The 25654-nt window shown below is 59.6% G+C and overlaps 1 protein-coding gene and 1 long non-coding RNA gene across 5 annotated transcripts in view; one reads left to right on the plus strand and one right to left on the minus strand.

The window, feature by feature from the left end:
• The window catches only part of FOXK1 (forkhead box K1), a 211597-nt gene that overhangs the window by 20318 nt on the left and 165625 nt on the right, over positions 1-25654 (minus strand). The gene's annotated exons all lie outside the window — the stretch shown is intronic.
• LOC110125614 (uncharacterized) lies at positions 11567-13283 on the plus strand. Its single transcript, XR_002310126.2, has 2 exons — positions 11567-11682; positions 12975-13283. It is a non-coding gene; the product is annotated as an uncharacterized lncRNA (long non-coding RNA).

The raw sequence follows: 25654 nt of genomic DNA on the forward strand, positions 1-25654 counted from the left end.
CGTGTGTGTGCACGCTGTAGGGACTGACCACGCGTCATGGGGTAACGCGTGTGTGCACGTTGCAGAAGCGGACCATGTGTCACGGGGTAACGCGTGTGTGCACGCTGCAGGGGCTGACCATGCGTCACGGGGTAACGCGTGTGTGCACGCTGCAGGGGCTGACCATGCGTCATGGGGTAACATCTGTGTGCACGCTGCAGGGGCTGACCACGCGTCACGGGATAACGCGTGTGTGCACGCTGCAGGGGTGGACCACACGTCACGGGGTAACGCGTGTGTGCACGCTGCAGGGGCAGACCACACGTCACCAGGTAACCAAGTCTCCCAGGAGGTAAAGGCCGGGCCTGAGGCTGAAGGAGCCTGATTCCTTCCACATGGACGTGGCAGCCCAGAGATCATGGCTGAAGCCCAGCATCCAAGCCCCAGGGTAAGGGTCAGACTTCCCTGACCCCGGGTGAACCGTGCCAGGAGACGGACCACATGCCTGCCTGTGTGCACAGTCATGGGGCAGAGCGCCAGGGGACAGCTGTAGGACCCCTCTCACGGGGGCAGGCCGCCCGTGTCACCGCTCAGACCTGCACTTGCGGTGTTTACGGAGAGAGGCTCGAGTGAGAACGGGCTGAGACACCCCATGGGCAGAGCCTGGTGGGCCGGGCCGCCGCCGGGTCTTCACCGCCGCAGACGGGGCTGGAGGACTGCCGGGCTCTGCGCAGAGACCGCCGCCCGCCCACTGCGACACGTGCCTGGTCTGCAGTCAGGAGCCAAGGTCACCCCATTACACACAGCTCTCCTCTCTCTCCCTCCTGAGGACGAGGACGGGGTGTCTAAGCACGAAGATGAAGACCCAGGAAAGTGCCAAGTGCTGGAAACAAGAACGAGCCTGCAACAAGTAACATGCGCACCGACACTCAGACTCCACCCAGGGAGCGGCAGGAGCCCCCGCCTCGCGGGCAGCGGGCCGCCCCATCCCGAGGAAAGATGCTGACGCAACATCAGGGACTGGGGGCTGGCCAGGCCTTCTTCCCTGCTGGCTGAGCTGGTAAAGAGTCCACCTGCGAGGCAGGAGACCCCGGTTCGATTCTTGGGTTGGGAAGTTCCCCTGGAGAAGGGGCAGGCTACCCACTCGAGGATTCTTGTCTGGAGGATCCCCGTGGACAGGGGAGCCTGGCGGGCCGCAGCCCGTGGGGTCGCAGAGTTGGACACGACTGAGCACACAGCACGGGCCCGTCGTTGTCAGCTGCTGGGGTGGAACATGCGAGGTCTGCGGAACTGACGTCAGACCTTAGTCAACGTGAGACGCAAGAACACAACGGTATAAGAGAATATAGTATGCCATAGTACAGCAAAACATGGTTAAAAACTAGCGTAGGCTATTATTACATGTCCCTGGTAACCACACGCTGGCAAGTTAAGGATGTCAGCTAACCAACGTATTCCATTCCTCTGAACACTTGAGTCACACTTGGACACGAGTGTTTGGAGGACACCGTCGAGAGGGCCCTGTGCAATCACAGTCCTCTAAGTCTGAGGAGCAGGAAGAAAAAGGCTCCAGGACACCGTGGCTGGAGGAGAAACAGGAAAACAAAGCGGGAATCCACTCTGCATGTTCACTTTCTGGGTGCTGGCAACTCAAGAAGGGCCCAGTTCACTTCTGTTAAACTTGGCCGGGAAACACCGTCAGGAGCTGCAGGCAGAAGAGCCTGGGGTGCGGCTCGAAAGGTGCAGGCACCCAGGCTGGCGGAGAAGGCCTGGAGTGGCCTCATCCTTCCCACGCGGACGGATCCAGGCAGACCTGTGGGGCCTCCTGCCCAGGCACCGCCACCCAAACCAAGACCTTCCTTTCGGTACCGGCCTCAGAGACAGCAGGGAACCCCAAACACAAACCTCAACCCCGCCTCCAAAGAGAGCACACAGCCTTTGCTGTTAAAAAAAAAAAAGAAAGAAAAATGTTCCATCTGTCAGAACACAACAGGAACCCTGTCTGACTGCTTCCAGCCCAGCTTGGCTCACCTTCCTAATTTGGAGAATCCGACAGGCACACACGGAAGCCCGACGGAGCCGCCCTGCACGGAGGCTGGGGAGGGGCGTGGGCGGCCCTGAGAACTGTACTTGGCCGCCAGCCCATTTCCCCAAAGAACCGAAACCCGAGAAGGCACCCGGGAGGTAGCAGTCTGCGGAGGTGGGTGAACCCTGCCGCACGTGGACGCGGCCGGGCCAGGTGGGGGCCACCCTGCGCACCCCCACGCCCTGGCTCCCGGGGTGCCACCCCACCCCGGCTCTCACCTCTGCTCAGGCGGCAGGGAGAAGGACCCTCCCGCCAACCGCCCAGCCCCCTCCCCTCCCACAGGCTCCAGCCAAAGCAGGGCAGGGCAGGGCATCCCTGGAGGCGGACCCGGGGAGCCCTGGCTTTCATGGGGCCAGCGATTCTGGGGCCACCCCTGGGAAGGCAGGTGAATGGGGCTCATCACAGGGCAGGCGTGGCGTGAAGGGGTACGCAAGGGGGTACCCCTGCCCCAACCCACTTCCTTCCCACTGGTTTTCCCGGGGTGCCCACGTCCCCGGGGGTGACTGATGGACAGCGACACGGGGGAAGAGAGGAGAGGCAGGCAGACAGCTCCCGAGGGCTGATTCCTGCCCATTGTCCCTCCTCCCGCTCCTCGCCTCGCGTGGAAATGTGATGACCAGCTGCCAGCAACCACTCTGGGCAAGGAGGTCACCCTGCAGTGGAAGCCCCACGCCCGGCCAGGACAGGACGGTGGCACAGAGAAATGGAAGCAGCCTCTACCAGCGCTAGGCCTGGGGCCTGGCCCGCCTGCGGGCGAAGTTCAACACACGGCTCTGCTAAGTGATCCCTCTGCTCCTGACACATTCTGGACAAAACAAAACTGGTTAGCTTCAGAAAGGAAATAAGCCAGGGCTCTCCGCTGAGGGAAAAACAAACCACGGGCCGTCCGCCGAGTCACAACGGGCAGGGTGGCCGCGTTTCCAAGCTCCTGCAGCTCAGCTGGGCACAGGGCGCGGCCGGCCCTGCACCGACCCCTCGCCGGCATGGATGGAGAACTCAGCTCACCACGGCCCTCCGCCAGCGGAGAGGCAGGGTGTGCAGGGCTCGTGAGCTTCTCGACAGTTAATGACGAAAGCCTGAACAGCATCTGCTTGGAAGATGAACTCCCTGCCGCCTGCGCTGCTCTGCAGGGCCCTGCCTGGGATGAGGAGCTGGGGGTGAGGGCACCCGGCGGGCAGGCGTGATGGCAGCGTGGAGCCGGCTTCTCACAGCAAGATGGTCCGCAGGCGGGCCTTGAGCGCCGTCAGGGGGCTCGGCCCCCGCTGGGCCAGAGGCACGAGCATAGGGGGCTGGGCCCAGGGCGTGACGGACGGCGAGGCCGGGGTCGGGCAGCGCCCACCAGCAAGTGCTCTGGCTACACCTGCGGCTCCGGTGGAGCGCCCCCAGGCCTGCGCCTGCTGTGCCCTCAGACAGACCCCCAACCAGGAGGGGACCCGGCCTCAGGCCCAGGATCGTGAGGCCGACGGACGGGGCATCGGGACCCAAACCTCTTGTCCGGGTGGCACGGTCTGGGGTGCCCCACCTGCCCGTCCCTCTGGGGGTGTGTAGGGCAGAGACCCCGACAGAGACTCTGCACGGGGGCCTCTGGGCCCGAACCACAGGGAGAAAGGAGGAGGGGGTGCAGAGCGGGGTGCTGGGGCCAGGGGCCTGCGGACAAGGGGCGGGGATGGGCCCGCGCAGGCTGCTCCGTCTCCCTAACTTTCTAGTCAACCAGGCCTCCGAGAGAGGCCGGGACACCGCCTGTGATGGAGTAGTGAGCAACAGTCCGCCCAGAGCCAGCACCATGGTTCACACACAGACACACACACACGGCTCTGACCCCCCAACGCCCCCACACACCCCTCTGACCACACACACAGCTCTGACCCCCCCAACCCCCCCAGAACACACACACACAGCTCTGACCCCCCGATGCCCCCACACACCTCTGAACACAGACACAGCTCTGACTCCCCCACCCCCCACCCCTCCAACCACACACCCCCCACACACCACACTGGAAACCCCGCCACCCTGACCCGCCGACTCGGTCAGCACAGGACACGACCCGGGCCCGGGGCCTCACCTGAGTCAGCTCCCCCTCGAGCCCCGTGGGCCAGGATGGGGGTAGGAGCACGTGGGGGGCCATGCTCAGCTCTTGGGGGAGGGGGGTCCACGCCCCGCCCCCACCCCCCAGGTCCGGCAGGACAGGTGCCGCGAAACCCTGCATCAGACCGGGCCTCATGCAGCTGAGAAACTGCCACAGCTCCCGGGAGGAGACGCGGATGCCGGGCCTGCGTGCGGGTCTGCTCGCTCGGAGCCCCTCGCCTGCCCCCGGGGCTGCCCGGCCTCCCTCTCCTCCTGGGCACGCGGGGCTGGGGGCTCCCACCCAGGATGGGCCTGTCGACGGCACAGGCCAGGAGAGGAGAGGCGGAGAGACAGAGAAAGTGCCTCTGAGCCGCCGGTGGAGGGGACGCGCGGGTTGGGCGCTGGGTTCCTCGCTCTCCGTGAACGACTGTGCTCCGCGGGGGCCGCCCGCCCACCGGGATCAGGCCTGAGGGCTCCGGGAAGGCCACTGGGGGGGCCGCCCGCCACAGAGGCCGAGGAGCTGCTGGGAATCCATGTCCACTTTCCTGGTCACACACGACGCCGGGCCCTGCGGAGCCCGGGGCGCATGGACCTGAGCGGCCTTGTAAAGGAGCACGACTCCATTTCTGCAGAAACCAACATCCAGGCAGCGACGGCAGCGCCCGCGGCCTCAGAGAGTTACGAGGGAGACGGAGAACTCTGAAGGCAACCGGGAGAGCAACAGCATGGAGCCAAGTCTCAGGCACGCCACGCCATGATGGGGAAAAGCTAGAGGCTTAATTAGCCCAAGGACAGAGAAGACCCAGCCCAACGGGAGGCAGGCCCCTCGCCGGTCTGATTCTCGGGACACACGCGGCTGTCAGTCGGGAGAGGAGGCACCCTGACATGGGGTAGGGTGCGGGGCGGGTCCCAGCAGGTGAGGCTGCGGAGTCATGGCTCGGGCTCCGCCATGGACGCACAGGAGACCAGTCCTGCAGCCCGTGCCACCCCCACCCGCGGCGGGGGCCCACATCCTCCCCACGGAGCATGGGAACACCCGCTGTCCCCACTGAAGGGCCCGGGGACTTGTCCCCACCGAGGATGGGGGCACGGGTCAGTGCACAGAGCCAGCAGCGACACCTGAGTCCCCGGGCTCGTTCTCAGCACCAAGGGGGCCACGGGGCGCTCCCCCTTCACCCAGAGAAGTGCTCACCAAACACTGGATTTAAGTAAAGTCCAAAGTCTACAGAGCTTGTCCCCCCAACGTCCAGATTTCTATCATGAGGAAAATCTCAAAAACGGGAAAAGGCATCAACAGACACCCACACAGGAGGATGGTGGTGTCAGAATTACCTTTCCAGGATTCTAAAGCAGTGATGTTAAAATGCGCAATTACAGGAAGCAGAAAATGTCAGTAGGCAGGAGATCACCAAAGGGAATGTTAGAACTAAAAACGTAGTAACCGAAAACTCCATGAACAGACTCAAGCAGAACGAAAAGACCAGAGAAGGGAACTGGGGAACCTGATGCCAAGATGAAATCACCCAGCTGGAGCCACCAAGAGAAAAAGAGACTGAATAAAGGACAGGCGTCTCAGGAGCCCGTGGGGCTGAAACAGAAGGTTGACGCCCAAGTCCTGGGAGAACAGAAAGTGGGTGGGGTAAAAAAAAATAGCTGAGAAACGGCCAAATGCAGCAGCAAGGTAAACCTACAGGTTCAAGATGATGAGTGATCCCCAGACAGGCAGAGCTCAGAGAAATCCACGCTGACCTTTTGAAAACGGAAGACAGAGAAAAGGTCCTAAAAGCCGCAGTGAGAACCTGTTATCACCCACGGAATGAAAACCCAGTGCGACTAGAGAGCGGACGCTTTGCCGCGGGGACACGCCGCCCATCGGGGTGCTGGGGGGGCACACCTGGAAGATGGCTGAACTGGCAGCACACCGGTGGGATCCCTGCCCTGCTGGTGGGACTGGAAGACCAGCGGGCAGTTCCTCAAACGGACACAGCCCGTGATGCGACCGATCCACTGTGCTCCTGGGAGCTCATCCCCGAGAGGGAAGATCAGGTGTGCAGGAAACCTGCCCGCGGCCGCTCGTGGCAGCTCTGTCTGAAGGAGCCGCGATCAGCCACCGGGTCCCAGGAAACACGGGGAGCTGACACGGTGGGGCGGTGACGACTCAGCGGCAAAGAGGAATGAACCACCGCCCCGCCTGGCCCCCACGGACGCAGGATGCTTCGCCTGCAGGGCCGTGACGAGGCGGGACAGCAGGCCTGACTCAGAGCACCCATCCTGGGGCGCCCTGGACTCCCGGGGTGGGGGGCAGCTCCCTTCCTTGGAACGAGGCAGACAGGGCTACACGTCCTGACCGCACGGCCACGGCCACCGGCCCGCCGGGACGAGGGAGGCACACACAGACCACAGCTCTGCAGAGACCCCCGTCCTGTGGCCCGCACTCCTGGCCCCTTACTCACAGCTTCCAGACCGTGGGGTCTACGCTGAAGCCTGGCGACCCCACCCTGGGGCCAGCCGCTGGAAGCAGTGCTCCTCCTTCAGGGAACTGGCCGTGGCTCTGGGCGCTCTGGCTGCTGGAATCTGCCAGCCGCCCCGGACTCCCAACCTGACCATGTGCCTGGTGTGGCCACTTTGGCTGGACCCAGGTCCTGATCGGCCAGTTACAACGAGAAACAAAGAACTCTGCTTCCTCCTGCACAACATGGAGCGCTTCACATGGTCCTCCTGGTTTATTCTGAGCTGGGCTCTGCTCGAGTCAAACACTGATAAGCAGATGGCTTCTCACAGGGCAGGCTTCCAGCCTCTGCCTCTGGCCGGAGGAAGCCCGCGGCTGGGCCAGTGCAGGGGCCGGCAGGGCGCGTGGAGGCGGGACCCGGGCACACGGGGGGCCTGACGCTAGTGGCTTTGCTCCTAGAGACGCTCTGCCAGGAGACAGAGGCTGTCGGTCATGACCCCTCCTGGAGCGGGAACACCCAGACCCAGCGTGGTCCCAGCCATGCTCCCACTGAGGGTTTTCTGCGTGGGATGAAGCCAGGAGACGCGGCTGCCCAGCAGGGCGCCCCTTCCCGCCCGGGGAGTTCGGCTTCTCGCTCTGAGGTTTTGGATCTGCACAACGTTTAGGAGGATGCGACGCCCACCGTGTTCTGGGTCCACGGGTGCTACCGCGTGTGCCGGGCGGAAGCGTGGATGAGAACACACGTCCCCGGGGCTCTGTCCGCAGGAAGGACGCTCCTCCCGGGGCTGCAGGACGGAGGCCGGGGGAGGGGACAAGGGGGACCGCGGCCGTGAACCGCCTCCTCAGACAGCACGCACGTCAGAACCTCTAAGATGCGCCATAAAGGCAAGACGACCCCAAAGCAGCCCTTATGCTGGAAGTGGATGGGAGGCCAGGGAGAGGGCGAGGGTGCCGTTAACCCAGAGACAATGTTAACCCAGAAACTATCCCCGCCACTTGGACCGTCCCTGTGAGGAGGCCAGGGTCAGTGAGAGGAGGAGGCCGGGGTCAGTGAGAGGAGGAGGAGGCCGGGGTCACCAGGAGGAGGAGGCAGGGGTCACCAGGAGGAGGAGGCAGCGGTCAGTGAGAGGAGGAGGCCGGGGTCAGTGAGAGGAGGAGGAGGCAGGGGTCAGTGAGAAAAGGAGGAGGCCGGGGTCAAGGAGGAGGAGGCCGGGGTCAGTGAGAGGAGGAGGAGGCCGGGGTCACCGGGAGGAGGAGGCCGGGGTCAGTGAGAGGAGGAGGAGGCCGGGGTCACCGGGAGGAGGAGGCCGGGGTCAGTGAGAGGAGGAGGAGGCCGGGGTCACCGGGAGGAGGAGGCCGGGGTCACCGGGAGGAGGAGGCCGGGGTCACCGGGAGGAGGAGGAGGCCGGGGTCACCGGGAGGAGGAGGCCGGGGTCACCGGGAGGAGGAGGAGGCCGGGGTCACCGGGAGGAGGAGGCTGGGTTAGCGAGATCCCTTCAACGCCCCATGAGCCCTCAGAGCGTGGTGGCTCTCAGGACCTCCCTACTGGGAAGCCGACCTCCTGGGCTCCCCGAGGACAAGGGGCCTCTCCCAGGAGCCCCGACCCGGTCCTGCTCACGGCCCGCACGCCGCAGTGCTGAACTGTTATGCAAAATGATGTTTTCCACTACTTTGAGCTCACACAGTTAAAGGTGATGAACAGTTGTGAATTTTCTCTGTTGACTACTGAAAAAACAGGAGTAACTAACAGATGAAAAGGGCAGGAACAGAACTTTCTGAAGTTACGAACGTCCTCAAGTAAAACTCCCTGGGCCAGCTGCCTGCCTGATGACGGATCTGGAAATGAAGTTCATTGGCCACTGGGGGCCCGGGAGGTTGGAGGTACTGACCATCATCCATTTTCTTACAGTGGGGTTACAATGAAACCTTGTTTGTAGTTCTGCAGAAGTAACAGAGCTGTGAGCACAATTTAAAAATAAATGTCATCTCTTGCCAACTGGAAATAAACAGAAGGCGGAGACAACTCACGTGAGCCCCCAGCACGCCATCCCCATCGGCTGTGCTCCACTGTGTCAATAAATCTCCCCCTGGGTGTTTGAGCAGTGTTTAATCATAAACGGGTTTGAACGCACTCAGGAGCATAAACAGAACTAAACATCACCTGTCTAGGAGAGGGGCAGGTCAGCGAGGCGGGAGGACAGAAAACCCCGCTGTGAAGGGAGAAGCCGGGTAGCCAGCACACTTAAACCCAGCGCAGACAGGACCATCTTCAAGATGACGAGAAGGAGCCCAGAGCTCACGGAGCGGCGGGCTGCTTGTCAGCGGCCAGCACTCCTTCCAAGGATGTGTGAGCGGAACAGGCGGGTCTCATCCCCGACCGCAAATGGCCGGCCGGACGCTGGCCTGTCTCGTCCACCGCGGGTGAGGCTGTCCTGCACACGCGGGCCAGGTGGGCTGAGATGCCCCCGCGAAGGCCAGCCCCTGCCGCAGAGGGCACCCCGTCATCAGTCTGGGTGACTCAGTCCTTCACACGAGCAGACCCGGCTCACAGGACCCTCACGGCTCCACGCAAAGCAGGCGCACTCCCCAGTGAGCACCCAGCGCTGCAGGACCGCACCCGGCTCTCACCCTCCCGGCCTGTCTCACGCGTGAGGGGGGCGAGGAAGGAATAAGCATGAACGAGCCGCCTCAAACTTCTCAGCCCTGCTGGAGAACTCCCGAGGCCCCGTCGCTGCCGCCCGACCTCCCTCCTGAAGCGCCCCAGGCTCTGGCCTCGGGAGCCCGACGGCAGTCTACCGCGTCACCCGGGAGCCGCTGCGTTTGAGCCGCGGGCGTGTTTGTTCCAACACCCTGGCCCCCTGACTGCTACGGCGCACCCGTCAGCCCCGGGCAGGCTCAGCCCTGCCTTCAGCGGAGCGGCCCGGTGCGGAGGGCGGGAGCTCACCGCCCGCGCGGGATTTACACTGGACTCGCATGAACCCTGTCTTAGGCGTGACATCCCGGGAAAGCCTGTTTTTGGAGAGACAGCGGCAGTGCTGGCGGAGGGCCAGGAGACGTGCGCTCCGGTCCCAGCGTGGCCACCTGTCCCCGACGCGGCGGTCAGGCCTGAGGTGCCCGCTCAGTGCTCTCTGGGCCCTTCTGAGCCGGGGACACTCCAGCTGCTCCAAGGGCGAGGGCCGTGGCCACGCAGCAGCGGCGTCGGGCTCGTCCCGACACGCACACGCCCCGCTACCTCCAGGAGGAGCCACATGGAGCAGGGCCAGCGAGGGCACAGCCGTGAGAGGACCCGCAACGACCGAGGGAGACGATGACGCGGGGAGACTGCACGCACACCGCTGTGGCTCCACCTGGGCAGAGGAGAGGCTCTGGGCTGACTGTCCGTCAAAAGCAGCCTCGGCGGTGCGGACCGTCAGGGCCAGGCCCCTCTTGCTGCTGGGCAGCCCCAAGGCCAAGAACCGGGCATCCGGAGGCAGGAGACATGCTGGGCGTTTCCATCACGGGGGCCACACAGCAGTTGGCACGGAACCCCGGCACCCCGCCCCGGATCCAAACACCAGTCAACACCCTCCCCCCCCACGGATGTGCTGTCCCGTGAAGCGGCGTGGGGGTCCAGGCAGGAAACGCCCCTTAACCCAGAACCTTTGCTCAGGCGGCCGTGACCTCACCTCACTCCTCCGAGGTCATCCCTGGAGCCCGGGGCAGCTCTGACCTCCCAACTCCTCCAGGGACGAAACTAAGGACTGAACACATCTGACACTAAAACGCCATTAAAAAAACCCCTGCTGCTGAGTCAGCCCACCACCACGCAGCTCACTGTATCTCCCGGGCCTGCCGGGCCCACCCCCTGCTGGCCCGTCCCCACCCGCAGGTGAGCGGCTGGCATCACGGGGAGGTGGGCACTGCTCAGATGCTCAGGACGACGCTGGGCCCGGCAATCCAAACGCGGAGGCGGAAAATCAGTTCCCTTTTCCCAGCACGGAATCCTGAAACTTTACCCCCTGCACGATGTCTTGCAGGCCACCCGGGGGCCGCCACGAAAAGCAACAGCTGCTGCGGGTGTGGTGGACGCGGGTGAGGCCTGCGTGGTTCCCGGGGCCCCGGGCAGGGCCATCTGGGTCCACCAGGCGTCCACTGACAGGGGAGGCCCGGCAAGGGCCCCAAGGAGACGGCCTGTGAGCTGGGCAATGTGGCGGACGTGACGGAAGGGAGTGGGCAGCGGGCCCAGCACAGGGCCCCCCGAGCGGGAAGCACCCTGCAGGGCAGAGGCGGGGGCTGTCCGGGTGGGGGGGCCGCACGTGCACCAACAGCGTGGACGACGCGTCCTGGGGACACGGCTGCCCAGCGCCCACCCGGAGCCCACGGGTCGCCAGCCTCTGTCCTGGGAGCAGCAGCTCACTGCCACCTTCACCCCCAAGCCGGGTGGGCCGGGGCCCACCCCCAGCTGCTGCAGCTTCACCAGATGTCCAGGAGGAACCCCTCCAGTCACACACAGGTAGAAGCTGACACCACTTGAGCCAAGCACGTGTCTCTGTGACTCCGCTTTGCTGCACGTTGATGGCCTCTTTCCCATCCGTCGAGTGAAATTCCGTGCTAACCTGAGAGGATCACTTGTGATAATCTGAGGTCAGCTTAGATGTTAACCCTTCCAACCCTTTCCAAAAGAGTGCTCTTTCTTTGCTGACTGTGGGCCACTGACAGACAGAAGCTGGAGCCCAGGAGGGAGGCGGCGTCTGTTCGCAAAGCAGCGGGGCTGTTTGGAGACCCTGAGCCAGCCCGGAGAAAACCACACCGGGAAGAGGCCTCGGGCCTGTCCCAGGGCTCACCCCTGACGCCCCGGGAGCGGAGGAGAGCCACCTGCATCCCCGCGGCGGTCCAGCTCTCCAAGCCCCGCGCGGTGCTGGCGGGCTGAGTGCGCGCACGCGCATAGCGAGGTGGGGGGACTGACGGACCGCCCCCTCCACGGCCCGCCAACCCCTGCGGGCCGCTCCAGGACCCCCGCCCCCCGCCAGCCGGGGCCACGTCTCCGCTCAGACGTTAGCACCGAGGAGGAGAAACGACCCTTCTGGGGAAACTGGGTCATACAACAGGCTAATGACGCCGAGTGAGTGCGCGGGAGAAGCCTGTGTTCAGCCATGCGGGGATAAACTAAGCCGGTTTAATTGTTATGTAAATTACAGCCTCAGCCCCATCAGTTTATCCTGGATGGCCTATCCTCAGAACCGTTTCCTCTGAAATAAAGACGGAGCCGGTCGCCCTTCAGGGCTCCGTACCCACCCTCCCGACGGGGCCAGCCCCTCTGGGTCTCCAGGGGCCCCGCCCTCCCCTCTGCTGTCTGGGCAGCACCTGCCTTCCCGGGAAGGTGGTCTCTCCCTGCCGCTGGAGGCGGCCTCTCCACCCGGGGGCACCGCCCTGGTGTCTGCAAGCTGGGCCACGCAGCATCTCGGCTCCACGGGGACAAAGGCAGGGGATCCTCAGTTTTACTTTTCACTTTTACAGAGAAAACGCAATGGAGTTCAGTTAAGGTATAACCAGCTAAGTTACTTGTATTTTTCATGACCTCTGTTATTTAATCAGTTTCAGTAAAATTATCTGTAGACAGACCCTGCAAGAAGTGCTCAGGACAGTGGGTCCTGTCTGTGTGGGGCGGTGCCCCTGCAGGCGAAGCAAGGATCAACCTTGACCTCTCGGTCGGCAGGATTTACAGCATTTACGGCCTGGGCAACGGCCCCTCCCCCAAAGGCTTCCAACACTCCACCCGGAGATGAGTCCCCCACCAGGCCCATCAGGGCCTCGTCCCTCGCTCACGTTTCCCCACGCTGAAAACAACCTAGGAAGAGGAGAAATGACTGCGTTTTGGTTACCATGAGCCTCATCTCATCTGGTCGCTAGGAACTGGGGCCCTTGGGGGTGGAGGAGCAGGCAGTCCCACCCCTGACTGGTCCCAGCCACAGGGGACCAGGTCCAGAGGCCAGACTCTGCCGGACCGTCCCTTCTGTTTAGAGACCAACTCCCGGCTCGGGGCCCTAACCTACTCAGCCACACAGGCAACATAAAAAAGGTGCTTTAGAGCCCCTGGCTAGACGGATTCCAATTCCCCAGCAGCAGTGAAATTGCAAATGTGCAGTTTCAGCAGAGTCCCTGCTCTAGCGTCTCTCTCTTTTTTAAAAGGAAACAGGAGAACACGCTGAATATGCCACAGCGGCCCCCTCTGCGGGGGGCAGCTGTCCGGGGCTCTTCTCCTCACATCTCTGCGTTTTCCAAAGTTTGTATGAGCACAGGTTGCGTATGTTAACTCCAAAAAGTTTGAAATACTAAAGGCTGCATAGATACATGACATTAAGCTAACGTGTACTTTTTTTTTTTGGTCTTTCTTTTAAAAACTGACTCTTCCAGAAAAGAAGTGACGCTGAAGAATTTTGACTTTTAAGAAAACCAGATAATGCAGGCTGAGAAACTCCAGTAAGCTTGAGAATTCAAGACTTTCAACTCCTCTGCTCTGGTGAGGATTAACTACCGCGTCAGTCATGGAGCCTCTGGACAGACAAGTTCTCCAAAGAGAGAGACCCTCATCGGTGCCTTTAAAAAAGTGACCAGCTTTAACAATTTTTACCCATTTTTAGAAATAGTTGTTAAAAACACATCAAACTCCCTTGGCTGCTTAAATGACAGCGAAAAAAAATGAAATTACACTTCTGAAAATGATCAACGGTGAAGGCTGAGAAGCTGATGACCACAAGGGGCTGTGGCGCTTGCCTCATAGCTCAGGTGGTCAAGAATCCGCTTGCAAGGCAGGAGACCCCAGTTCCATTCTTGGGTTGGGAAGATCCCCTGGAGAAGGGAAAGGCTGCCCGCTCCTATATTCTGACCTGGATGGGGATGGGGGAGGACAGGGCCCGCCCGGGTCAGCCTGCTGATGGGTGAACAGGGCGGCTGCCTGTCAGGCCAGGACTATTTTAAGGGTGGTTCCAAGCCCTGAGGCCCTCCCCACCCAGCTCTCCTCCGGGGTGTGCTGAGGGTCAGCAGGCCAGCAGGGAACAGGCCCAGATACACCCCCACAAACTGCTGCAGAAACGCTTCCATGCACGGACCTCACCCTGAGGACTTCCAGGTCAGTGAGGCAGCCGCACACACGTGTATCCCACGGGAAGTGCACAGCGCGCAGTGCTGGCCCACCCGGCCCCAGGGCAGCACCACGGGCGGCCACGGGCGCGCCAGGCAGGGGACAGCAGGAGGGGTGGGCGCGCGGCCAGTGAAGTGGGCGGGGCCATGGAGCCGGGCGTCCGTGGGGACGAGTCCACGTGGAACTCTGCAGGTGGGGGGGTGCAGGCTGCAGACAGCGCGGATGTGCTGACACCCCGAGCTGACGCTCAGAGATGCTGAGGGTGGCCAGCCCGGGGTCGCCTGGACTCGTCACCCTTGGAGAGCGTGGCAGAGGACTCAGCAGCTGACGTGGGCGACGAGCGGCCGGATCGGACGGGAATTCGAAGGTCTCGGGCCTGAGAGGCCACTGGGTGTGGGCAGGGGACGTGGGGGTGACCTTCCAGGTTCCGTCCACGTCCAGCTTGGAGAGGGCCCCTGGGGCCCCCAGACGGGACGAGGGGCAGGCAGGGATGCCCGGCTGAGGCCGGGGAGCACGCGGGGGCTGAGTGCAGGCGCAGCCGGGACAGGGGGAGGAAGGTGGGGCCAGGGGCCGGGAAGGGCAGTGGTCAGGTCTCAGGGCCGTGAAGACAGGGTCGGCCGTGCACCCGACCATTTCGCCCGTGAGGCACTCCTTCTGCAGCCGTGGAAACACACTGACGGTAAGACCCCACTCATGTAAGTCAGTCCCCTCCCCACAAACACACAACCGCACAAGTGTCACCTGAAGACGGCTCTGGGTCGGGAAGGTATCACGAAGGACCACAGTCAAACTCCTAAGGGTCTCGGGAACTCAGAGGACCCCAGAGTCACCTGTGGCCTGTCATTTCTCTTGGGGGAAGAAAGAAAAGACATGACATGAACAGGGACACGTTACACTGTCCTCTGCACCTTCCTCAGTACATACGAGTTACTTCATCAGTTCTGGGCTTCCGCCTCCAAGCCACAGCTTTTCCTTTGCAAAGTGCCCTGCGCCCCCGTTTGTGGCCGACAGACGCGGTGATGGTCGGACACATGCGAGGCTGGCGTGAGACCAGAGAGCCCGCCCGGCCGCTTCTCAACGTCCTGCCCGGGGTGACCCAGCCGCTGCCCCTGCCAAGCCAGCTCCCATCACTAAGAGTGAATTAAAACACTGTTATAGAAGGGGTAACTGTGGCTGGATTCAAAATTACTGTTTTATTCCAATACTGAATCTCAGAGATTACTAATCACAAGAACACCAGTCTATTTGGTGGGAGAGCCCGACAGCACAAAACCCTAATGGCCACATGGCCCCTCGAGAAGGCCCACGCGGTGTGTGCGCGGCGCCCAGAAAGGGCACGCGGCCCGGGCCAGCGCTCCAGCCAGAGACACCTCCCCAGAACCCGAGCAGGACACCGTCAAATCAGACAGACCGACTGAAAATCGAGTACCTCCGACACAGTGACTCCTGTTTTCTTTTAAGAGCATCAAGGTCAGTGGAGACGGGGCCTGGGGCGCAGCCTCCAGCCTGGACCCAGCCTGGCCGGTGACGGAACCAGGAAGGGGGCCGCCGGAAAACAGGTTCTGTGACGCTGCCCGGACTCAGGGCCAGACCTGGCGGTGGACACATGCTTACTCTGGGGAAATACACACTGCAGAGCGAAGGGACAGGGCCCCCTTCCCCTACCTGTGAGCTCTGACCTTTAGAAAACAACCCGGGGGAAAAGTCCCCATCACATTACCCATCCCCCAGACAAGTCCATAAACACCCGGGATTAAACGTGACAAGGAGCGTGGGGCTCCTAGTGAAGAGGACCAGCAGGTGCCGGCTGTGATGCTGGCGGCAGCATACCGTCTGCGCCGCGTGCTCTCAGTCTGGACCCCGCGGCCCTGGCAGGCGGACACGGGGGCGTGGCCGAGCGCCAAGAAAACCTGACCAACAGGAGTCTGGGGAAGAGGCCTGGGTACAAGCCCATCAAAGGGCCCCACACGACTCCCGCAGGCCTGGTGCAGACTGAGCCGATGAAGGGGTGGGGACGAGGGGACGTGACACTGGACGGTGCCCGCCTGGGTCCTGGCCTGGCCACTCGAAGAGTTTTCTGACTGCTGATCGGAAACAACTGCTTTGGACTTCCTGTAAGATGTTGGAACGGACCAGTCCAGCCACCTGCAGGCCACACAAGGTCAGGTACACAGATCCGCTCCACAGACGTGGAGTGTCCCAGGGGCCACGCATGTGAGTGCCACCCTCAAGGAACCTCCAGATCCTCAAAAGGGTCACACGGACCACAGGGGCGAGGACCAGCATCCACTCAGCATGTGACCGGCCTGGGAAGTCCTGCCGGCTCAACACACAGGCCCCTCACAGGCACACAGACCAGAGCCACCCACTCCAAGCAGGTGTCCACTCCAACTCTGGACAGGCACTTACCTGCTCAGCAAGGAGGGAAATTATGCAAGGACAGAAACCCAAACACGAGCCTCAAGGAGCTGGACTCGCAGGGGATCTGTCCGTAATCAACGCACCGTAAATGCAGGGCTACGAAGGGCCAGGGAGAGGGTTTTCACTGTTAATTTCCTGCAAAGCTGCAAATTTGCCTTCGTCTGTTACACCCACAGGAGTCATGTCTCAGATCCCCTGACTTTCTTCCTCTGACTTCAAGAACTGAAGCAATGAAGGGAAACACAGAAGCCGTCCATCTGGACTTAGCTTTGGTCCAGGGCAGCAGACATTGAAGGGGGTCCTCTTCTGCGGAAGGACCACTCGCCCTGCACACGACCTGACCCCACGCTCTGGATCAGGCCTTCCCACCCCCACACCTCCAGGTACACGGCAGAAGCAAGACGTGTGCCTCAGAGGCCAGTGGAGTAAACTGAGGCGGCAGCTGCGCCCTGGGGCCTGGGCACCCACAGACCTGCCACCTCCCCAAGGCCGCCTGGGAACAGCCCCACACCCGGCCAGGACGGATGTGAGAGCTGTACCACAAAGAAGGCTGAGCACCAGAGAACTGATGTTTTTGAGCTGTTGTGTTGGAGAAGACTCTTGAGAGTGCCTTGGACAGCAAGGAGATCCAACCAGTCCATCCTAAAGGAAATCAGTCCTGACTATTCACTGGAAGGACTGATGCTGAAGCTGAAACCCCAATACTTTGGCCCCCTGATGTGAAGAGCCAACTCACTAGGAAAAGCCCTGATGCTGAGAAAGATTGAAGGCGGGAGGAGAAGGGGATGACAAGGGATGAGATGGTTGGATGGCATCACCAACTCAATGGACATGAGTTTGAGTAAGCTCTGGGAGATGGTGAAGGACAGGAAGCCTGGCATACTGCCGTCCACGGGGTCACAGGGAGTTGGACATGACTTATCAACTGAATGACAGCAAAAACTGAAAAGCAAAATAAAAATTAAAATTCAGGGGCTTTTAGTGGTTATTCAGTGGTTGGGGCCCCCTGAGTCCACTACAGGGACTCTGGGTTTCACTCCTGGTTGGGAAACTAAGATCCCACATGCCACACAAAACAGCCAAAAAAAAAAAAGAAAAAATCAGCTCTCTGGTCACATGAGCCACATCTCAAGTGCCAGCAGCATGCAGGACCCGGCAGTCCTGCTGGGCACTTCTTCTGCTGTAGCGTTCCAGATGCCAGGAGATCCCTGCCCAGCCACCCGGGGACAGGCCTGGACACTCTGCTCATAGCGCCACACCAGGGAAGGACTGAACTGCTGAGAAAGCCCAACAGTTGGTCCAGCCACCCTGCGGGCTGGGTGCTGCAGGCGGCAGGCGTCCCTGGTCCACAGGGGGTCCAACCCAGCGGGGCACTCTGAGCGAAGGTGTTTACCTCCAGCCGCGATGAGTCACTGTTCCCAGTGTGGGGCACGTAACTGCCGAGCAGACCAGACATTTACGTTCCCTCGGGGGGTGGGGGGGGTGGGCACAAGCTTCCACCAGGCCGTCCTCCTCTTCACGCTGGCCCTGGGCTCCAGCCGGTCTGCTGCCAGCCGCTCCGTCATCAGAAGCATCAGGCTTCATTCTGACATCCTTTCTACGTGGGCTTGGGAGCGTCACTAAGTTTACAGGTCACCTTTCACTAACGCTCCGGCTGAGGCTTCCTGGTAACTCACAGGAGGCTCCCTAACCTCCTCTGTAAACTGCATCCAAACAAGACATGGGGGCGGGGAGGGGGCACGGGATTTCTGGGCAGGCTTTCCAGGACCCACGCCTGGCTCCCTGCAGCCACCCCCTAATGCAACACTGCGGGTCCCAGCCGATGGCACGCTCGCCTCATCAGGTCAGCACCTAGACTGGCCCCTCACCCAGAACATCTGTGACTCAGAGAAAGGTGACGATGTGGGGCGGGGGGCGGTCCCAGCACATCTGACGTCACAGTCGCTCATCCAGAGACACAGCAAGACCCTCGGGCTTTTCCGACACGAACCACGACAGGCAAAGCCTTTCCAGGATGGGACAGAAGATGGGCCTGATGCTGTGTGTGATAGCGAGCTACTGGGGGGAAGGAAAGAGACACCCACTGAGAGGAGATGGGAGGGGGAGATAAGGAAGGAAGGTTTACATCCACCAAAAGGGGCCCAGTCTTGTTCTACAAGTGTGCTTAGAGAGGGTTCATGAAAAATCCCAAACGAAGAATAATGCCATAAAGCCCCATGTTGCCCCTGACGTCCGAGAGGGCTGAGTCACTCCATCACCGCTGGCCTCGCTCTCCCATTTCCTGGTGGGTCCGCGGCCACAGCTGGAGGGCAAGGCAGGGAGCCCCCCGAGGGACCCCACAGCACCCCTCCAGGGGCGGGGAAGGAGCAGGAGTCACTGGTGGGCTGGGCAACTCCACCTGAACTAACCAGAAACTGACCGCACGCACGAAAACACTGAGATTCAAGCCGAATCATGGCACAAGATGCTAAGGAAGGCTGACAGCAAAACTGACTTTTTTATTTCAACAAAACGCGCTCTCACTCAACTTTTAGGGCAAAATTAAACTACATCAGAAAGACTGATCCTTTCAAATATTTCTATTTTCAAAGACATGAGTTATTGGGTTCAAGTGAATCAAAAGTAACTAACAATAGAACAGAAACAAAACATTTGTATATTAAGATATGTTGACCTTGAAAGTGAAAGTGAAGTCGCTCAGTCCTGTCCGACTCTTTGTGACCCCGTGGACTGTAGCCCACCAGACTCCTCCATCCATGTAATTTTCTAGGCAAGAGTACTGGAGTGGGTTGCCATTTCCCATGTTGACATTACGTCTGCATGATTCAATCGGTATTTTCCTCAATGACCAAAGCAGGAGGCTACGAAATCACCCAAGAGAGGGCAACCGGTTTTAATGCTCAGGGGTTTTACCCAAAGTCCATGGACGAGGTTTCAGATCGCATCCTACACTTAACCTTTAAGAAACTACTACTGTCCAGTCCTGGAGAGGCATGGGAAACCTCCCACAACTTGCAGAAAGACTGGAAAACTCTCCTCCCTTTCCCAGAAAACTTAAGTGAAATAACGTATCACAACATGCTAAGCAGAGGCCTGCCAGGGAGAGTCAGCGGTCTTGCATCAATCAAGGCAGATGTGAAGGACTTTACCAAGAAATGAATATCCATCCTTGTTTCTTTTGTTTGGGGAGACAGAGCTATTTTCTCACAGAAAGTTGTTTTTGAAATAGGCCTCTTATTGCTGTTTTTAAATAGATTAATAAATATATAAACTTTATTTTCTCAGGGCAATTTCCAATCTGGCAAGTGTAATACACACACACCCGGTGTAAACAAGAGTTCTCTGGGCTCCCCGGCAAACAAACAGTTAAACACGTCCCCGGTGACTAAGGACAGGAGTCACCGAGAACAAACACCCACACCTGAGCCTCAGGGCTAAGCGAAGCGAGCCCCCCACAGGCTCACCCCGCACCCAGGCAGAGCCCGCCAGGCCCCAGGGTGCAGGTGCGGGCCGGTGGCCGCTGAGCCAGCAAGAGGCCGGGAGCAGAGCCTCCCTTTCCGGGGCCATGGAACACTGTGCACGCAGGCAGACTACATCTGTCTTTCTTTTCAGATCTACCGGCAACATTTTTACCAGAAAACTAGAAACTCGTGAGAAGCCACAGAAGCCACGAGAATGAACTACAAAATCTCGTAACAAGTCACAAATGCAAGGGCCTATTTTCCAGGAAATCAAAGTAAAAGCATTTTATATAACCCTCTCATTTTAATATGAAATGCTTTAAATGCAGGGTAATTATGGAAATGAGGCATTGCTGTAATTCGAGTTGTCATTAACTTAGCAAGTTTATCCCCTGACATTCGCAAGATGCAGAAACAGCACATAGTAAATTACTGTATCTACACATCAAATGCTTTCCTTTCATGCCAGCACATAATTGTGAACAGAGCCCTGTCTTTTTCAAAAGTACTATGAGCACCACTCAATACTCCTTTAGCACCTACCAATTCCATTCCTTCATCAATGATGAAGACTTTCATAAGTTTATTATAAATTCAACACATACTGCATAACAAAAACCATCCTTACCACAGATTGATTTTTTTAAACACTATAGAAACTTTTTTACACGGGTGATGAGTTCAGAACAGCCGACGTGAATTCACTCCTGGAACACAGATTCAACACTCGAGCTCTCACTTTGCTATAAATACACGCCTACAAACCTTTTTAAAGTAAGTTTTTAACGAGACACATTCTTTGAACTAGCATACGTCATAACACAATAACTGCCAACCGATGGCTCAACAGGTGAGGAGTCCACCTGCGTGCAGAAGATGCAGGAGATGTGGGCTTGATCCCTGGGTTGGGAAGATCCCCTGGAGGAGGGCCTGGCAACCCGCTCCAGTATTCTTGCCTAGGCAATCCCATGGACGGAGGAGCCTGGTGGGCGACGGTCCATGGGGTCACACAGAGTCAGACATGACTGCTGTGACTGAGGGCGCAGTGAGAAACACACAACAAAGCTTTTACTTAGAGAAAATGCCACATATTTCGACTGCACCATCCAGATGCGACTAGCCGGAGTCCAAAGCTCTGTTCCTTCCACAGCACCTCCCCCCATCTCCCCTGAGTTTCATTCCGCGTGGGCACCGTGCCCAGAGCTTCCAGACACACAGTGCCTGGCCTGCTCCATCACCCAATGAGAGCACGCCTCCTTCAGGAGGCCTTTCGGCTGCATCTCTTCCTCCCCAGCCCCCCAGCCCCAGTCTTCGGGGTTCGGGCCTGATGACCGTGTCCATGGGGCTCTGTGGGCCCCCCGGCTCCACACACAGCCGCACATGGCCCTGCTCCCTGCCCACCGCTCTCCTCTCTGCGTGGAAACACAGCCAGCACCGTCAAGTCTCACCTCTTCACCCCTGGGACCTGATGCCCTCCCTGCCCCAAAGGCGCCCCCAGCTCCGCATGTAGGCCTGCTCCTGCCCCGCCGCCCAGGACGGAGGGACCGTGTCTGGGGGGCCCCCGCGGCTCCCGGTGGGCTGGGACAGGAGCCAGCTGCCCTCCCTCGGATGCTGGGCCCTGAGGCCTTCTACCCGCACCTGCGGTCCTCACCAAGTCTAGGGAGTTCCCCCGTTAATTTCAATATAATTTCAACCTGGTGACTACCATAAGATGGTTAGTAACGAATTCAATATTCTCCCAGTGACCGGCTGGAACAGCACTGAGCAAGTATGTCCTGAACGGGTTCACAGTGGGCAAGCTCAGCCGTGTCTGACTCTCCGTGACCCCATGGACGGCAGCCCACCAGGTTCCTCTCTTCATGGGATTTTCCAGGCAAGCATACTGGAGCGGGTTGCCGTTTCCTTCTCCAGGGGACCCTTCCGACCCTGGGATCGAAACTGTGTCTCTTGTGTCTCCTGCATCAGCAGGCGGGTTCCTTACCACAGGCGCCAGCTGGGAAGCCTGTATGTTTTCATAGCACCTGAAAAATTATTTATGTAGTAAAATGCTTTGGTGGTTACAATTAATTACTTTTTATCACGGGATGCCTGTGGAGACCATGATCCGTAACATCTCCGTTCACGACACGCCTCTCGGAGGGTGGACTGCATCAGCACAGACCCAGACACATGCTGGCGGCCACCGTCAACGACGGGAGAACAGGGGACGGGGACAACAGGCTGAGGGACGTGGGCAGCGCCCATCAGAAGTGCTCCATGGCGGACAGGCACGTGCCTGCTTCCTGCCCGGCCTCTGCCCACAGGGCAGGCTTGGCCAAAAAAAAAAAAACATCGGACCTGAGCCTGACCAAACCCCCAGGTCCGACAACCAATTTACAGAACGCCAGGGGAGAGGGCACGGTCAGTGGACAGCACGGGAATCCAATCTGGGGAGAGAGACCGTGGGAAAGTGTACGGGACAAATGACCCTGTTTCTTCATCATGGACAAAAGAGAGGGAGGGGGGAGCGGGAATGAGACGGAGCCTGCAGTTTGAAAGAGATGTGAGAGACACGCCAGCCAATCACAGCGTCTGGACCTGATTTGGTTCCTGATTCAAATGAACACGCTGTGAGAAAAGAAAAGGAAAAAAAAAAACAATTCACGCCACGGGAAGGGAAATCCAAACACTCATTGGAAGTCTGATGATAGTAAAGAGATTGTTATTAATTTTTTACGTGTGATAATGACACTGTGGTTAGGTTTTTTGAAAAAGGAATCTTTATCTTTTGTTGAAATATTTACAGACGGAGTGTTGAGACACTTGCTACTTGTGGCGGGGGTGGGTGGGAGGGAGATGGGTGGGGATGCAGATAAAACGAGCTTGGCCACAGCGTGGCAGCCATGGGGGCTGGGCGATGGGCATGGGGAACCACTCCGTCTCTACGCTTGAAACTTTCTGCAATGAAAACTCTTCAAAAGAAAAAAAAAAAGCTATGCTCATCACAGAAAACTTGGGACACACAGAAAAGTAAAACGAATCCCATCAATGTCACCACCCATGGAAGCCGCCACAAATGAAGTCTCGCTTTTACTGTGAAAACTCATATCCGCATGTTCACATGCTTATTTTATGACACTTTTGGGAAAGACGGTTGGAACAGGGAGACGAGAGAGCAAGCCCAAGGCCATATGGGGTCCCCCTCCGTTAGCTCACAGGTTCCATCCAATTCAAACTCCAGATCTGTTGGCCTGATGACCTCCAGCCACACACACAAAGCGCGTCCACTCGCAGGCCCAGGAGAGGCCCGCCGACCACCCGCCTCGAAACCCGGAGTCTTGGGGACCCTCTTCTCCCCCGGGGGGAGCTGCAGATTCAGTCACTGATTTCTCATCGACAAACACACGTGTAAACACTGTGCTTTTACACACCGACCGCTGGCGGGCCCGTCCCCACGTAAAGCTGACGGGCACCCAGCCCAGGCTTGGGGACCTGGGGGCCCCCGGAGACCCACAGAGGAGGGGCCATGGCAGGACCATCTGTGCCACACCCCCCCACAGTTCACATGGTCACCCAGTGGGGTCGGCCCCCAATGGTGTCACAAGCAGTTTTTTTTTCTCCTGCCAGTAATTTCAAAAGTGTTTCATTTCAGTTTTGGAAAAACCTACTCGTAGTCACAAAGATGGGTACATTCTGGGTTTCCTCTCCACCTCAAGCATCCCTGAGTCGGGGGAGGGAGAGAACGGACAGTCTGGGGAGCTGTGAGGGGTGCGTGTGTGTGCGTGCGCAGGGGGGCGGCACATGTGTGGGGGGGCGGTGTGTGTGCAGGGGTGCATGTGTCTGCCGGGGGGGAGTGTGTGTGTGTGTGGGTGTGTGTGCGTGCTGGGGGGGTGTGCATGCTGGGGTGTGTGTGTACGTGCCAGGGTGTGTGTGTGTGTTGTGTGTGTGCGCGCGCAGGGCGGCAGTGTGTGTGCAGGGGTGCGTGTGTCTGCTGGGGGGTGTGTGTGTGGGGGGTGCATGTATATGCTGGGGTGTGTGTGAGGGGGGGTGGGGTGTGTGTGTGTGTGTGTGTGTGTGCGTGCAGGGTGGCAGTGTGTGTGCAGGGGTGCGTGTGTCTGCTGGGGTGTGTGTGTGGGGGGGTGCATGTGTATGCTGGGGTGTGTGTGTACCTGCCAGGGTGTGTGTGTGTGTGTGTGTGTGTGCGCGCGCGCAGGGCGGCAGTGTGTGTGCAGGGGTGCGTGTGTCTGCTGGGGGGGGTGTGTGGGGGGGTGCATGTGTATGCTGGGTTGTGTGTGCGGGGTGGGGTGGGGGTTGTGTGTGTGTGTATGTGTGTGTGTGTGTGCGCGCGCGCGCGCGCGCGGGGCGGCACACAGGGGTGCCCGGTGGGACAACCCACACAAAGAAGAGCCCCGGGTCTCAGGCAGCTCCCACCACAAGCTGTGGGCGATGCAGCCCCCCTCGGGTAAGCACGCCCTAAAAGCATGATGGAGAGACATCCCGGCTTTGAGCGCTCATGGCGACACCGGCCACTGAGGCCTCAGAGGAAACAGACTTCGCCGCTGCCGTTCTTTGAAAGTCAGCAGTGAACTTCCCATCGCGAGGTGACCCAAGTGCGCACGTCCAACTTCCTTCCTCCGAGCTCAGTAAGGCTGCCTGACCGCTCTCCATGTGCTGAGCCGACGCTCCCGACCCCGACTCGAAAGAGCAACTTTCAACAGCCCCTCTGTCCCGTGGATGCAACCACCCGGGTCGAGCTTCCTCAAGGAAAAAGAACGTAAAGCCACGCAGGCTGGCGACACGTCTGTCCACAGGCCTGGACGTTTCAGAAACAACTGCCCTCTCCCAGGAAGGCAGACTCGGACGTCCGCTCGGGGTTTCTCTGCCAGCGTGCCCATCCTGTTCCCATGAGTTCTCCATCAGCCCAGTGCAGTGAATCTGAAAACAGCCCGATGAGAGCCGTGGGCAGGGCCCCGGCCAGAGAGGGGCGGCCGTCCGGGCTGCTGGCTCCGAGGGCCAGGGAGGCAGCCTGATCGCCAGTCACGTTTCACAAACAATGGGCCCGGGATTCGCCTATTCAGCGCGTGAACCAAGGACTCGTCCAGCTGAAATTTCTTCCCCTTGACTTAGAGAAAATACTAGTGCATTCATGACTCGGTGAGCCTCGCCTCGCCAGGGCTGAACTCACTCAGTGGCTGGGCAGGGAGCTCTGAAAACCAGACTGCTGGGCAGACGCCCTTCCAGAACCTGAATTTATACAAAGAAGCCCTAGCAGACCGGACCTCCGAGGGCCAGAGGGCAGGGAGGCGAAAGGCGCTGTTTACCTGTCACTTTCTCACCAGGGGAGGGGCTGGCCCCAGCATGCACTTAATGGCCTGGATGGGGAGCGTGTAGGTTGTGGAAAAGACACAAGAGAGGCATAGCAATCACTGGAGAAGACAGCTCTGTTACTCATCAAGTCCTGACTTTACAGAAACACATATCTTTCATGTTTGGAAAACAAAGTTTGTCTACGGCTTTACCTGCCCCCCCACCCCCAGACCCCCCAGGCCCTAAACACCAGTAAGTCCTTGCTGATGTTGAAAATTTCTCAGTACAATACTTAACAACCAAACGTGCTGAGATCTTAGAAAGGGGAGAAGGCTATAGAAACAGGCTTTGGGCCCTGGGACTCACCCCACCAAAAATCCTGTGGACCCAGGGTGCTTAGAAAAGTGAGAGTAATTAGTCAGAGACAACTCTGGAACACAAGCATGCTGCAGAAACATAACACTGGTGAGGAGAAGCAACTACTACAGGGAAAAAGAAACTGCCCAACGCGGCCTGACTGCCTACATGGGGTTTCTCCTGATCCACACATGGGAGAAACCAAGGACCTCCCGGGTAGGGCGGCCAGGCAGGCCAGGAACCGGAAGGGCCAGGGAACACGAGGGTGTTGCTCAAGTCCCACGGGGCATCGGTTACCTGTCCCCCAAGCCTGGCGGGTCCCCTTCTCCTTGCCCTGCCTCCCTGCTGGGACGTGCCCTCCTGCCCAAGAGCCCCAACTGTGCCCTGGATGCCCCCAGTCATGGGGACCCCTGACCTGCGTCCTCAGA

Source organism: Odocoileus virginianus, chromosome 33 (genome assembly GCF_023699985.2).
Source record: "Odocoileus virginianus isolate 20LAN1187 ecotype Illinois chromosome 33, Ovbor_1.2, whole genome shotgun sequence".
NCBI lineage: Eukaryota > Metazoa > Chordata > Mammalia > Artiodactyla > Cervidae > Odocoileus > Odocoileus virginianus.